The sequence below is a fragment of the Canis lupus genome, chromosome 6 (assembly GCF_003254725.2).
Source record: "Canis lupus dingo isolate Sandy chromosome 6, ASM325472v2, whole genome shotgun sequence".
In the NCBI taxonomy this organism is placed as follows: domain Eukaryota; kingdom Metazoa; phylum Chordata; class Mammalia; order Carnivora; family Canidae; genus Canis; species Canis lupus.
In genome coordinates, this window is record NC_064248.1 from 76153463 (window position 1) to 76170121 (window position 16659).

The following is a 16659-nucleotide window of genomic DNA, read 5'->3' on the forward strand; positions in this document are numbered from 1 at the left end:
TATATATAAAACATATATAATTTTTTAAATATTACACACACACACACATACATATCATCGGAATATCTAAGAGATTTTCTGTTTTTCTCCTTGGCTGTCAGATGGATATAATTAACATTTACTACGTGCCAAGTACTGTGATAAATGCTTTCTCTACATGACTTCGTTTTATCCTCACAACTGTTTTGTTTTTCTTCCTATTTTATTGATGTTATAACTGAGGTTTTGTGGCTTGTAAGAGGTAGAGCCAAGATTACAACCCACTTTTATTCTATGAAAAACGTATGGCACTTAATGGTCATACTAGAATGCTTATTCTGAAAATGGTGACTTGTTTCCTTTAAAGAGTATAATCCAGATTCCTACTAAAACTAAAGGTCCCTCATCGGCCTTCCTCTCTTGGAGGAAGTATACTATATATATGCACATATAAATCCATATTTGTCGCCTTTCATGAATGAAAATATCACCACAGACAATCACGGCACATAGACATAGTTTTAAAGACCAATGAATGATAAGTAATCTGTGCATATAGAAACTTTAATTTCTACTGCATTATTGCTAGTAGAGTCTGCTGTCGATAGAAAACTAATTCAATAGCAAGTCTTTCCACATGTCATTAAACGCCTTTTTTCCCACTTTATGGGTCTCTGTGACTTTTTTACAATTTCACGTTTAGTCTGTAGGATAAACCATATCAACGATAACGACAATAAAGCTACTACTGACATTGCCACTAATACCATTTGTTAGAGTAGAGTATGTCAGACGCTGCACTTTTTACATGTTATAATAATGTTCAGTAAATAAAGCTTATCCCCATTTTACAGATGAGGAAACTTAGATTCAAAGCAGTTAAGCAACATACACAAGGTCAAACAGGAGGTAAATGGTGTAGTCAGACATCAAATACAAAGAGAACTGATCCCAAAACTTGTGCATGTTCTTTCTACTGTATTCTACAGAAATATATTCTTTTTCATCCCATTTCCTCTTGCTCCTACTGACACATACTTTACTCTTCAACATTCTGGAAGTAATTGAACTGCTATTTTCTCTAACCTCCCTCCTCTAAAAGAACTGAAGCCTGGCATAGCCTATATGGTTTTATATGTAACTAGAGATGGAAAAAACATAGGGGAGGGACAAAGGAGGGGGCATGGGTGTCGAAATCAAATTGTAAAACAGAAGAGATACCAAATAGGAAACCAAAATTCAATAACCAAAACAGGATGGCTCAAAATATTGTGAAGATTAAAAAAGCTGAGAAGGCTGGATGAAGGTTTTGACAACTGTTATATGTATGCAATTTATTTTATAAATTTGGAGAAAATATGGTATAAGGACACGTGTGTGTGTGTGTGTGTGTGTGTGTGTGAATTAGTAACCTATAGGGAACTATTTCAGAAATCCATAGTTCATAGGAATTCTGGAGCAGAAAGCCCCTGCTCCAGAGGTGGTTGTTATATGGGTGAGGTATATTTATATCTAATCAATACTAGAGGTGTTGCTAATTAACAGAAATACATAGTAAGAATGGGTTTCCAGTGGGACGAATTACTAGTATTCAAGATCTATGATATTTTGGAAGCACTGCTCACCCTATATCATGAATAGGAAATCCAATGACACCTCCACCCTCCCGTTCTTCAAGATAGCACTGAGACTACATTTTGGAACGACCCTGTGTCCAACCAGAAGCCAGAAGATTCTCTTTGCCTGATGATGGTTGTAAAGTTAATTGAATCCTGCTTCCATATTTTGTATCACTTCTAGTAAAACTAGAGACAAATATGACTGAATTTGCTATGATACTCATCATAACCTGATATCCAAATATTGACATTGTCAGGAAATAGCCAAGGCTCGTCTCCATGAGACGTCTACCATACCTACCACAGATAACCCAAGAGTTATACATGGACAATCTGGCAAAGGCCAGTTCTGAACAACAGCAAAATCCTGCTCCTGGAATATGAAAGCTGCAGAACTGAGGGCAGAGATGGAGGATTGAATATAAATAGACAACAGTCTTGAGCTACTTGTCACAATGGGTATCGGCACCTACTTTCTGCATTTATAAAGGAATCCACTCAGTGCCAGTGGCCAGCAGACAACTGAGTTGTAAGAGCTGGGGTGGAAGGTGACACCTTCCTCACAGCAAAGATCTACGTATTGAAGATTTAACTCTCCAGAACCATCACAAAGCAAATGAACTAGCGGCAGCTATTTTATCTCTTATATGTCAAATGCCTGGAGATTTCTAAGAACTCAACTGTTTATCACCATGTGGTCCGACTATGCAGAGGACCAATCTTTTGCCTTCGTATCTGCTGAGGCTAGATCCACTTCATTCCCATCAGGACACACTGAGTGTCCAGTTATGATGAATACGCACCAAAGATCTCCCTGATAGGAATCGTCAATAAACTCAATGTGATTCTACAAACTGTTCAGACCCCATGAGTCACCAAACACAGAGTTTAGTTGAGTGTGCAAGTTCCATCTCTTCACATTGCTTTTCCATTTCCCCAGATACATGCAACATTTTAGACTCGCATTTTTATGTCCTTTTCTGTTATTGCCACCTAAGGTTGCAAACTTTCTAAAAACAAACGAAAACAAAAACAAAAAACCCACCAATCTGTGTGAAGAGTTTCACTAATTAATGTAGGTGAAACACGATCTGAATTCTTTTAGGATTGCTGTCAGTTTATCAACATATAGCAGAACCATTTATCTTTTCTGGGTTTTCTTCTTTCTTTCTCTTATTAAAGCAAAAGAACAAATAGAACCCAGACACACACACACACACACACACACACACACACACACACACACACACTCTCCACAAACCAGAAACAGAGCTTCCTCCTTAATGACTTTCTCCAAGTGCTAGAGAGCGTCTGCCAGTGAGGCGGAGAGTGGGCCAGAACCCCGCCAGCGTCCTGGCCCCTCACAGGCTATTCCGCAGGAGAAGTCAGAACACATCAATCTGCGCCCCTCCCTCAGTGTGTCCAAAACAGGTGCCTTAAAAACCCATCAACGCGTGTCCTAAAGGGGCAGTGGGGGCTTTCTGTTATGATCCTACCTGTTTGTATCTGTTCATGCCTGTGCTTACCTCCGCATTCAGCACAGAAAGGTCAATATTTGGAAGAGAACAAGAAGGATATTTATGAAACTGTAGGAACACACATTTCATTTGGAAAGTGCTAGCTGTGCCTTCCACGCTTTTTCCGAGCCATCTCCATAGGAAGCCATATAAATGCTACCTATTATTTTTGTGAATTGAGCTCTTAATTTGCATCTGTTTTCTATTGGATAACTCCAGGAAATTGAGATCTCAAAGTTTAAAAAGGAGAATACCTGTTTAATGTTCCATGGCAGTCAGATTTTGTGCTTGATGCTTGCTCACAGCAAAAGCCTTGCAGGCAAGAGGCAGAATGAGCAATTTAACCAATCATTGACTGCTTGAGTCCATTATGTAAATGGAAAACAAGGCCATTGTATTAATGGGGCAAAAATGGAAAAATAAAGTCTTATCGTAGGCAGTTCATTGTTTAAGAGAGACTTGTTGTAATGACTGTCATATAAAATCAGCCTTTTAAAAGCAATACATACAAACTCAAAAAGGAAGTCTCTTTTGTTGTTATTAATGTACAGAAATCTGGTATCAAAGGTTCCAATATAATATTCATATTCTCTTCCTTTTGGGGATCTAATAAGTAGTAATCACAAACTTTAAAATATTTTGCATTCTGAAAAGTTTATAGACATTTATTGGGAGTTGACTTTTTCATTCTCAGAAACCAACTCCTTTGAAATGCCTCTTTAATGGTAGAGGCTTTGTGTACCTTGTCTGTTTTAATCCTTACGACAACCTTGTAAAGTAGCTGTTGCTTCCCCCACCACCACCTGGAGAGTTTGATGTGATATCTGTCTGTCTGTCTGTCTGATTATGTATCACTTAGCTATTGTTGAGTGAGAAACTACCACAAATCTCTATGATATACAACAGGAAGTTGACAGTTGATGCATCTGGAATCAGCTCTCCTGATCTTGGCGGGGTTTTCTCACAGGTCTGGAGGTTGCCTGGCTGTCAGCCGAAGTAGCTGGAGCAATTTGGCTCCTCTCCATGTGTCTCTTAACCTGCCACAGGCTGCCTCAGGCACGTCCTTCTAGTGACAATAGCAAAGGTGTAAGAGGACGAGCAGAAGTGTGCCGTTGCTTTTATAAGCCTCTGTTAGCTCATTTCTACTAACACTTCATTGGCCACAGCAATATATAGAGAGAAAATATACTCTGCCTCTTGATAGGAAAGTTCCAAAGTCCCACAACGGGGAAAGAATTGGGTGCATTAAAATAATCCGTCTTCCACAGATGACAAAGACTTAATATCATCCATCTATTTCACCAAATTGCTGCTCAATGTTCTGTTGTTTAACTTATGACACAACTGCATTAGTTACTTATTACTTTTCTACAGAAACTAAAAAACTAGAAACCAGACCAGATACTCAACAGCCCTTCCTAGATTAATTATTTCAAAACCTTCTCACTCCATTTATTATTTTATGAATAATGAGGATAATGGTGGTGGCAGTCACCGTTTATTGACATTTTACTATGTGCCAGACACTGCCTAATCTTTTTAAATCCTACAGCATACCCGCCGAGTGGGTATTATGATCCTAATTTTGTAAATGAAGAAGAAAGTGAGCCATAGGGAGATTAAGGAGCTTGTCCCAACTCTGTCCTGCTAGAAAGTATCAAAGCTAGGATTGAGGTCCAGGTCTACCAGATGTAGATATGCATTGGCTTTAAACTTAACTCTTTGTTGCCCACTCAGGAAAGTTTGTGGAAATAAAAATAATAGAGCATTATAATCTAGGGCAGACGTTCATAAAGAGGTGCCCCATAAAACATTTCCACACTTTACTAATAGGCATGCTGTTAAACAAAAGGTCAAGGAAGCTATTGAGTAAGGGACCGGCAGGGCTAGGTGGGGAGAGATAGGTAGGGGCCCAAGGGATCAGGCTCACAAAAATCCCCATAATGTGGAAGCATAAGGAAACCAGAGACAAAGAAATAAACCAGACCATCTTGCCCTAGATGTCAGAAGTGGGGTCTTGTGGTAGCAGCTACTTGTGACCAACAAAGAATTACCGGACCCTAAAAAGGGAAGTAAGTCATAAAGGTGTTCTCACTAGTTCTGACTCAAGGGTGATATCAATAGAGATGTTAAAGGATTTGGATTCCCTGATTAGCTTTCAATAAAAGACCGACCCTACAAGCCTCCATTGGCAACCTGTCAGGGACCCCCCGCCCCAACTCCTGAGAGCTTTTTCTATATCCTCACTTAATAAAACTCTATTACTTTATTCACTGTCCTTTGTCCACCAGATTAATTCTTTGAATCCATGAGACAAGAATTTCACTCTCCCACTTGACTATGTAAGTTTAGAAAATACTTATATTAAGATAAAACAGTACTCTGCCGAAGCTGGATCGTACCAGTTCACAGGAGCGGATTCCTCCTGTCTCGTTCCACCTCTACATTCAGTGATGTCACATGGTATTCTGAAATAGGCTCTAGGGAAACTGTTGACATCATGGAAATCTACAAACACTTCCAATTAGAGTTTTGTTTTGTTTTCCAGAGAGTAGTTTATCAGCGTACCTTTAGACAATAATTTCATTATCACAGAGGTTCTGAGAGATTTTAAAATGAAAATACACATGATATCATTACGATATTTGATCATAAAATATTTCTGGCAACAATGCCATGTAAGGCTGAAAGGGAATCCCTTATAAATGACAAGAAACAATGAACTCATTTAAAAAATTACATTATCAAAAAAATAAAATAATAAAATAAAATAAAATAAAATGAAATAAAAAATTACATTATCAACTAATTACCGGCCAATGACATGTGTCCTACTACCCTACTGATCATTCCTCTATTCACTGATATATTTATCTAATAATTGTTCAAGGGCCTACTAAGCAGCAGACAGCAATGCACCACAATACAATTGAATACTGTCCTGATACCACTTCCAGATGTTGGTCCATTCTGTTTTACCATTCTCAGTGTCAAGATACTTCTCCACATGTCCTGAAAGTACCTCCTTTTTAGTTGTTGGAAAAGAGTGGACTTTTATGTCTCTGCACAGTACCTAACCTGCTCAGTATCCTAAGCATCATGCTAAGTTTCTTGAAGACTTTATCATATCCAATCCTCATTCTTTAAAAGTACCATAGCACTTTATTATACCAATTGTTATAGGTGAGGAAACTTAGTCACATAAAGCTTAAATGAGCTACTCTAGGTCACATGCGAGCAAATGCTAGTCAAACTTTCAAACCTAGATAAACCTTAATATATACAACTCATAGGTATAATTAACACTATGCTTTGCCACCTCCCAATAAGACCTTTAAGGTTATGCTGGGATACCCCCATGTGCTCAGAGCAGAGGAACAAACTGAATAAATTGACTTATCTGTTCGTTAAGCGTTTATTCAGTGCCTACCATGAGCTTTGCTAATCATGTTTCTCAAAACATGCTGTATATACACCAGGTGTGCTCAGATGTGCTCCATGGAGGTTCTACTCAGAGTCTCAGAAACAATATGGCTCATCCTCCCAGAAATTCAAATCTTTAAGGGCAGGAGAGTATGTATTCTCATGATAAAACAAAGAGAGAGATATTTGGAATAGAATGTGAAATTTATGCAAGTTCTAGAATACTTGAAAGTTCTCAAGAGATTTCACACTTTGCCATAGCAGCTACCTTGCTTTAAGTCTCAGAACTCTTGTGGTCTAGTCCTGAGCTAGGGACACTCTTAAGGCTGACAGGATCCTAAATGCCAGTTATTACATAAGAGCACAAGTTCGAGAACCAGGAGACTTGGGTTTCCCTCATCAATTTGGCTTTTATGTTGTTGTTATCTCTTGTGCTCTAGTCCCCAGGTACACTGGACTTCTTTCTGTTTCTACATACTCCACCCTGGTGAAACTCTCCTTCCCTAGATCTTCTTATGCCTGGTCCTTCTCAACACTGAGCTTCAGTTCAACTTTCACTTTTTCAAACTTTCCTTGGTGGATCTTCTATCTAAAGTCACACTCTGTGACCATAACCACCGTATTTGGCATTATATTTAATGTTTTCATAGCATATATTCCACGGGTTCATTCTTCACACAGAAATTATTTTATTTATTGTGTTTTTATTTATTTCCTATTTCTGTTACAAGAATTTAAGCATTTCAAAGCGGGAAACTTGTCTGCTTATTCACAGTTTTACTCCTAATCGTCAGAATAATGCTTATTATGAAAGGGCATTTAGTAACATTTGTTAAATGACTGAATAAATGATGAAGTGTGCAAATCATTGGCAACTTAATTAACCTTTTCTCCTCAGTTTTTATGTCTTTTAAAAGGGGGAAAAACAATCAAATTTTAAAATGGGTAGAGGATCTGAATAGACATTTTTCTAAAGAAGATGTGCAGATGGCTGACAGATATGTGAAGACATGTTCAAGATCACTAATCATCAGGGAAATGCAAATCCAAACCACAGTGAGATTTTGCTCCATACCAGTCAGAATGGCTAGTATCAAAAAAGACAAGAAATAAGTGTTGGCAAGGGTGTATAGAAAAGGGAGCCATTGTGCACTGTTGGTGGGAATGTAAATTGGTGTAACCACTGTGGGGAAATTATATGGAGGTTCCTCAAAACATTAAAAAATAGAAATAATATATGATCTAGCAATTCTACTACTAGGTATTTACACAAAGGAAATGAAAACACTAATTTAAAAGAATATCTTCACCCTTATGTTCATTACAACATTATTAACCGTAGCTAACATATGGAAGCAACCTCAATGTTCATCAGCCAAGAAATGGGTAAAGATATAGTGCATACACATATGTATATATACAACGGAAAATTTTTTAAAAAATGAGATCTTCCCATTTGTGACAATAGGGATCTAGAAGATATTACACTAAGTAAAATAAGTCAGGACAAGAAAGATGTATATCATTTGATTTCACTTACACATGGAATCTAAAAACAAATAAAAAAAAACAAATAAACTCTTAAATATGGAGAATTGATGGTTGCTAGATGGTAGATGGATAAATGAATTCATTAAAGGGGATTAAGAGGTACAGATTTCCAGTTATAAAATAAATGTCACATAGATAAAAAGTAGAGCAAAGGGAATACAGTCAATAATACTAATAACATTGTATGGTGACAGATGGTGACTACACTCGTCATGGGGAGTGTTTAGTAATATACAGAATTGTTGAATCAATATGTTGTACACCTGAAACTAATAAAGCACTGCATATTAATTATACTTCAATAAAAAAGAGCCATAAAAAGGAAGAATTATGGCTTTTTTCATAGTGTCTTCATGAAGATTTACAAAATATATAAAAAGTGCTTATAAGAATTCTCAGCATATAGTTAGCACTTAATGTGAGTGATAAATAACAGAAAGACACGTAAAAATCTACATGTACAACAAAAATCATTCTTCTATGTTATCGATATTTCACAGAGACTGTTTTGAAGAGGCATGCTAAATTAAAAAATATATGGATTCTTTAAACCTACCTCTTCAAACTACAATCAAGCATCAGGTAGATTTATGTTGGTCTTGTCACTGTGCACATAAGCTGAATTCCCAAAGAGTAGCTCAAATCATAAAATTCTTCCCTCATAAGAAGGCTATAAAATTTAAGCAATAAAGTAAAAGATAATGGCCATTATGATTAATGGCAGGGGCATAGGCAGAAAGCTCTTCATTTGGTTGATATGTTATAATTGCTTGAGTTGTGGACATTTGTCTATGCACCTATGTATTTGATGCTGATCATCCCATACAAAGATGACAATGATGTTTTCGCCTTTCTATTTGAAATCATAAACTTTTAATTGATCTTTCTTCATTGCTATAGAAAATAGACTGTGTTCTTTATCAAAAAAGTCCATTTTTACACTATCTTCTATGTTAATAAAAAAAGCATTTTGGGGCAAAATGAGCATTTTGCCCTAAAATCCTTTTTTGCAAAGACTTTTTAAAAATTTGAGTTCATTTAACTGTTATAATTTTAAAATTACAGATCAAGGATGGATTTGGATTCTTTGTCACAGGTTGGTAAACAGTCACATCTAGCTCATTTCCCATCATTTAAAAAACACTGTCTGATGGCCTATTATATCCTGTAAGAGTAACTAGGGAAATAGTAGTGTATACAGCAAACCAAGTCCTATCAATGACGTTTACATTGTAGGGTTGGGGGGAGAGAGAAAAAAAAATTAGGTGTCCAGAGCATTTTTAATCTCAACTCTGGTTCATCTCTGATAGATCCAAGGGCCATTTTTAAAGTTTTGTTATTGAACTGGAATGCAGCCAGAGTAACTGCCATGCGAGCAAGCCCTCTACTTTTTAAGGGTAAGTTTAAAAAAAGCTAATTTTCTAACATAATCCACTAGTTTTTGTAGCTGTACTGATAGGCTCTGTGTACTTCACTTTTATTCAGTAGGAACAAGTGTCCTGCCCGCTATCTTTTCAACTTATCTCTCAACCACCTGCATTTGCTATTCTTGTTGTCCTATTTATTATTTCTTCTCTTCTTCTCCATTTATTTGGTTCATCTTCTCCCACCTCTTTGCACACTTCATCTTTCATTCATTTCTGTGCTCCGTATACAATCTATTTTATTGTGAGGAAAGTGGGCTTTAAATTTTTTTTGCAATATTCTTTTTAGATCAATAAAACAAAATGTCAATATAAGACACTTGTAAAAATTCCCCTTCCCTCCCCAAAATAATAAAAGGCATTAGTATTGCCTCAACAGCATAAGTCATATATAACATTTTTGGTGTGTTTGCCTACATTCTTTTTTTCTCACATGCATACCACTACTAAATAAATGTTATTTCTAAATTGCTGCTATTTTCTACACTGTGGAGGAAGCCAATTAGTGTAGACTAAGTCAGTCACTCTGGTCCTTTGTCTTTCTATACACCTTTGTCTCTCCAGACACTTTCACTCTTTAGCAAAGGTGGAGAAATCAGATTGGTGAGTTTGGACGTGGAAACTAGGGAGTCGTTGAGCCCCTTCTTCTTTTCATTCCCTTGGGACCCAGTTGCCTACAAAGGAGCACACTTTCAGTAATGCTCCTCCATGTGATAAATCTTACTAGGGTGGGCACCCAGTAGGAAATCTGTCCCAGCCCAACAATGCTGAAGACTAATGGGGAACTCTACCTAACTTTGGTGTATTAGAAAGCCCACTTGTCATTTTCTTCAATAGCAGGGTCTTTCTCATTTCTTAAAGTTATTTACTTTTGTAATAAAGACGATATGCTTAGCCTTCACTCTGAGAAGTGTTTTTATCTTACTTTTCAATTTGTTCAAAACATGGACACCAAAGAAGGATGTCGCTTTATTCTTCTCACAGAGACCGAATCACACATACTTTGTGATGGATGCTGTGATGCACCACCTGGGTGGCCCTTCCATAAAGATTCGTCTCAGCTGCTAGACCTAGCACCTTCATGGACCACACTCTGGTGAGAAGAGCATCCTTATCCAAGGTCATCTACCTCCTGTGGAAGTCTACATCCAGTAAATGATTGATGCGGAGATATAGCTTGGCCCATCTTTGGGACATTCAATGGCCATTCTAGCTCCAGAGCTCCCTGAGAGTCAAAAAAAGTCAGCATTGAGCATAAGTCAAGGCTTGATTTCTTTTGCTTACAACTACTCTCTCTCTCTCTCTCTCTCTCTGTTCTACAGATATTGTTCCAAAGGACTATCTTTAAGAAAATATCCAGCAACCAACTTTTGTGTCTGAATCTACTGGGGCTGCTTCCTGAGAAATTTAACCTCTTGCATTCATGCATACAAATACACATACATCATCATCATTATTAAAGATATTTTGTTATAAGAAATACATATTATTAAACAGTATAATAATAGAGGAAGAATATTATATTCACTAGTGATTTCATAATTATTCTAACTCCTGTTCTTGGACATTAATAGTCTTTCTAATTTTTGCTATTTTATATATCACATCACAAAATACCCTTATTCACAGTTATTTTTGCATGTATGTAAATATATCTGTAGGATAAATTTTCAAGAGTGAAATTACTAGGTAAAAGGAGATGTGTATTTTAAAAACATTTTGATATTACTGCCACATTGCCTGTTGAAAAAGCATATACCGATACATACCACCACCAGCAGGGAAAGTGAAAATCTATGTCAAAGCACTTTTACTAACATTGATGATTAAAATGTTTTTTTCTTATTATTCAATTATGTTTTTATTGCCCTTATTATTAGTGAGCTAGAAATTTTATTTATATATTTATTAGCTATATTATATCTTTTCTCATGATTTATGTGTCTACGTATCTTTATTCTTCTAGGTTATTTTTCTTAATGATTTTTTTTTATATAAAGGTCTTTAAAACTGAAAAGAATTGAGATTTTTATAGTACTGGTTTGAAAGAAAGAGAAATTATTCTCTCCACTTAAGACAGAGCTCTTCTATAACATAAGGCTATCTCAGTGGTTCTCAACTGGGGGCAATTTTGCTTCTCGGGGCATTTGGCAATATCTGGAACCAGTTTTCATTATCATGGCTTTAGGGTGGAGGGCAGGAAAGGCTTTTGGAATCTAGTGAATAAAGGCTGGGGATGGTGTTAAACACCCTACAATGTACAGGAAAGTCTCCCACAACAAAGAATTACCCAATCTGAAATGTCAATTGTACCAGGATTGAAAACCTTGGTTTGCACAGAGAGTTCTGTAAACTTGTTGATTGAGTTTATTCACTAGAGATGGATGTGTGCGTAAAAATTTTCCAATTATATTTTCTGAATTTTTAACGCAGGATGAAATGAATGACTTTTTACATGTGTATTTTATAACCCTAAATCTTATTATTTTTCATAAATCTTATTATTTTTCATTATTTTTCATAATCTTAAAATTTTCAAATTTTACATATTTGATTTTTGTTCTCCTGGGCTTTCTACTTAATAATTTTGTTCTTGATGCAAATATAAGTTTTGTAATTCTGAAATTATTTTGTGTATAATGTAGGAAAGAAAAGTAAGTAAGTGTATTGATATCACTAGAAATCTGGGATTTTCAGTTCCTCCAGGACCCTATATGCTATAATGCTTACTTTATTTATAGTGGAGAGCTGTTACATGCCACAGTATTTACTTATATAATAGTATCACTTATATTAGCTATTTACCGAGCCTGGTGTGTGTCACTCTATTCACTCTGTATATAAGACTACATTTGTTCTCCATATTAATTCTATGATGTATTATTCTCCCACTTTACAAATGAAGTTTAGCCATATTAAAAATATATCAAATGCCCTCCAACTAAAATATGGCAAAGATTCAAACTTTCCACGTCTAATTCCAAAGCCTATGCTCCTCTACCTAAAATACTAAAAACCGAGCTAAAATATCCTAGTGAATTCAAATCTTTTTCTTATAATTTATATCATCTCCTCTTGCAGATAAACTTTGGGGATTCCTTTGCCAGGTACCATCTACTGTTGAGACGTTGGAATTAGGGATAGAAGAATTTTTAAGTTATTTTCAATTAGCCACTGATTCATACAACAAATACTTCCAGCCAGCTCCGTAATAAGGGGCACTGATGTTTGTTTTTTACAGCTTCGTATTGAAGGGTCAACAGCTGGTATTGATCATCAGTGTATTACTTCCATGTCACAAATTTTTCAATAGCTTTTTCAGTTATTGGCATTAGCTGTCTGTTTACATATATCATGCTTTCCCAAGATGTGAATTCCTGGCATATTTATTTTTTTCCTCAATATTCAACATGCATAAAATATGAATCTGGAATAATTACAGTGGAGCAGACAAGTCACTGTAAGTGACAGACAACAAATAGCTGCTGGGGCTGGGTCAGGTCATAGGCCTTCTCTGCCAAAATGCTTTTCTACCCCCAGAGAACCATGTTTTCCCTTCCCATCCGAGAGATAGTACCGAGAGGGTTAACTAGTCCAATTATTTGCAAGTGAAAATTGCCCCAAATCTGAAGAAAGCAAATGTCATGCTTTGTGGAGCTCATAGGAAAGAGAGGAAAGATTCTTATTAACTAGAAGAACAGACGGAAAGTGAGTTTCCTTTGTTACTTTTCTTTCAAGTATTTTCACTTTGTGTGCAAGCTTTCAAGGAAGCTTCAAACACTTTGCACTAAGGGAAAACAAAGGTGTTAGATTGCTAGAAAAATAACTGTGGCGTGAAGCTAGGCTTCGCTGCCAGTGGGGCCAGCTGAGAGAACTGCAGGTCCCGACCGGTGTGCACCAGGAGCTGCATCCCAACCCAAGATGGGGTTCCTGGGACTCTCTCCGTTCCTGTGAAGCACCCCTAGAACCTCAACATAAATGCTCTTGCTTTGCTTAAGCAAGTTCCAAGGGGTTTATTTCACTTGAAACCAGTAAGTTCTAACTCCTAAAACTGGTGTAACCATTGCAGGTACTGAATCCTTTGGAGAAAGATATATTTCTTTCTCTGAGAATTAAGTCTCCAGATCTGGGAGAGAGGCAAAATGTACACTTGCCCTAAGATGAAAAATTCACTTTCTCTGGAAAATCGATTTGATTAGCTCTAGGGCTACTTTGCCAAGCGATACGCTGGCAACAGGCACCCACAAGCCCTTTCTGTGGCATAGATTGCATTTTCACAACAGGTCACTTAGGCAATGAAACAAATCACTTCTCAAAATTAATGGAGCATATTCCACTGGCTTTGTGAGGGTTTTAGCAAAATCTCTAACATATAGAACCGTGTGCCTTGAACAAAACGGCCCAGAAATTTGTCTTTAGTGGCTTGTCAGTCACTCTTCATTTCAATTCATTTGAGTGTGATTGAATTGCTTTGTGATTTGGTTAAGGAACCAAAAAAAGACAGCTAGATTTCCCTGGGAGATTTGTATTTCTTGAGTTTACATTTCTATCCTGAAATAAATCAATGCATACTTTAATTGTTACTTCACCTCTTTACCTTTGTTGCATGAATCATATTTGGGAGTCTCGGCCCTTGAATTTCAGGTGATGCTGCCCGGGCAAGTAGGAGCCTGGGGCTGGGGCAGTGATTCAGAGAGAACCGCTTCACCTCTAAACTGAGAGATCACAAAATGAAGCAAAACAAAACAAAACCAAAAACATATGACTGTAAATGAACCAGACTTTAAAGCTGTTTTCATCTCTAACAGCTATGATTCTATGACCCCAAATGAGAAAGTATGAATATGGAAAGAAAACCTTCACTTGAATGAAGAAGCTATCTACTGCAGATGAATGATTCACGGAATATTTTTTCTATTGCTTCCTTTAAAATCTTGTCTGCAATGAAAATCTTTTGAAAGAGAAATCAGAGTTGGGAGATTTTCTTCATGTATGCTAATGTCTTTCGTTTTTTTCTCTTTTGGTTCTTTACAAATGAGTCAATCCAGGTAACTTCTCCAAAAGATAGCACAAATAATGTAAAAATGATAGATGCATGAGCAATGTGACTAGTGAGGAGTCATTAAGAGTTGGGCCCTAGAGAAAGAAAACAGATGAACATATGGGGAGAAAAAATAAAAAGGGACAAACAGTAAAACAGACTCTTAACTGTGGAGGACACACTGAAGGTTGCTGGAGGGGAGGTGGGCAGGGGGGGGATGGGCTAAATGGGTGACAGGTACTGAGGACAGCACTCGTGATGAGCCCTGGGTGTTAGATGCAAGTGCTAAATCACTGAATTCTACACCTGAAATTAATATTCCACTCTATGTTAACTAACTGATTCAAGATTTAAATTAAATCTTAATTTAAATAAAATCTTGAAACTAAAAAAAAAAAAAAAGAGTTGAGCTTTAGAGTTGGCTTAATTTCATTTCCAAAAGCTATGTAATATTCGGCAAATAACTGGAAAATTCAGGTTTCTTATCTGTATGGTGGAGAATAATCATATTTTTCTCATGGGCTGCTATGAGAATTAAAGGAAATAACTCATGTAGAAATTGTTCGAAGTTCTAACAATTTTTTATGAATATAAGTTCACTCATTCACTTAGCAGGTCCTTTCCGGAGTGAGCCCAACGTGCAAGACACTGCTTAAGGCTTTGGAGACGTAGCAGTGAGCAAGTGATAAGATCCGCAGAGAGCTTACTTACTTAGTAAGAGAGACAAAGGTCAAAACATGAATAAATAAATATATGCTATAATACAGATGGTCCCCGACTTAAAGGGTTCAACTTATGATTTTTGGACTTTACTATTGTGTCAGAATGATATGCATTAAACAGAAACTATACTTCAAATTTTGAATTTTTATCTTCTCCCAGAATAGGGGGATTGCAGCACCATACGGTCTCCTGACGCTGGGCAGCAGTCAGAAGCTGCAGCTCCCAGTGAGGGGTGTGACCACAAGGGTAGACAACTGGTCCACCTAGAACCATCCTGTTTTTCACTTTCAGGAGTGTATTCAGTAAATTACATAAGATATTCAACACTTGGCTATAAAATAGGCTTTGAGTTAGATGATTTCGCCCAATGACAGGGCTAACGTAAGCATTCGGAGCCTGTTTAAGGTAGGCCAGGCTCAGCGATGATGTTCATAGGTTGGACGTATTAAATGCATATTTGACTTAACAGTATTCTCAACGTACAGTGGGTTTCTCAGTAGGTAAGTGCATAAGTTGAGGAAGGTCTATCACAAAAGAATACTATGTTGTGGTCACATAATTAAAAACAAAACAATATATTATTAATGTAATAAATTATCATCAGAAAATTGCTCATACTGAGTATAAATTCATTTTTGTAATGTAGCGAAAAAGCTAATATTCAAGAACAATAAAAACTAAAAGAACATGTGAGTAAAATGTATGCAAAAAGTTATTTATGAATAAGCACCTGGTATTTGGGCTATTTTCTAGTCTTGTGTAGCATTCTACATTTTCTTCTTATTTTTTCTTCTTTTATTTGTCTTCCTTTCTTTTCTCTTCTCTTCTTTTTGAGAAATAGATGGTGGAAAGAGGACACTAGCTTTCTTTTGCTATAATGTTTTCACAGACACTGGTCTTGGCTCATGTTTAGGATCCTACGACCAATTTCTAATTCAGACATTCTCAACTATCTCTCATGTCAAGAGCCAATTGAGATGACATCAATCAATGCCCAGCATAAACGCTGTCATCACAGTGAGTTTCAGCCTGTCTGAACAGATGGGGTTTGAATCTCTGGACTCATTATTTACCTTCCAAGCCCTTCTTCTCCTTTGGCAAAGCACTTGGACATAGTTACAGTTAAAGCCAAATGGCCTGCATTTTTTTTTTTTCACAGATTGCACATTGTCCTTTCCTCTTGGCACCACTGTTTCAGCCATTTATCATCTTTACGGAACTGATTCAAAAAGATTTGTGGGACTAATCCACAATCCCAAATAATCTTCTATGGTGTAATTCTTGGCAATTCTGATTTTTATCTGAAACTCATAAAGAAGATGAGTATCATTGTCTGAAAAGCCATGGGAAGTAAACCTTTACTCCATACTACCCGGCTGAAA

At 36.7% G+C, this 16659-nt stretch overlaps 2 long non-coding RNA genes across 6 annotated transcripts in view; one reads left to right on the top strand and one right to left on the bottom strand.

The window, feature by feature from the left end:
• The window catches only part of LOC112641079 (uncharacterized), a 50318-nt gene extending 43597 nt beyond the window's left edge, over positions 1-6721 (bottom strand). For all 3 annotated transcript variants that reach the window (XR_007411624.1, XR_004816939.2, XR_003124484.3), the window contains exon 1: positions 6546-6721. This is a non-coding gene — a long non-coding RNA (uncharacterized LOC112641079). The remainder of the gene's footprint in view (positions 1-6545) is intronic.
• LOC112641080 (uncharacterized) overlaps positions 1-11313 on the top strand; it is a 70632-nt gene extending 59319 nt beyond the window's left edge. The window contains exons 1-5 of one of the 3 annotated variants that reach the window (XR_004816940.2): positions 6557-6985; positions 9155-9185; positions 9400-9486; positions 10498-10609; positions 10836-11313. This is a non-coding gene — a long non-coding RNA (uncharacterized LOC112641080). Of the gene's footprint in view, positions 1-6556; positions 6986-9154; positions 9186-9399; positions 9487-10497; positions 10610-10835 lie in introns of those variants that run through there. The other 2 variants (XR_003124485.3, XR_007411625.1) reach the window with 2 other exon arrangements.
• Positions 11314-16659: the final 5346 nt, after the last annotated feature.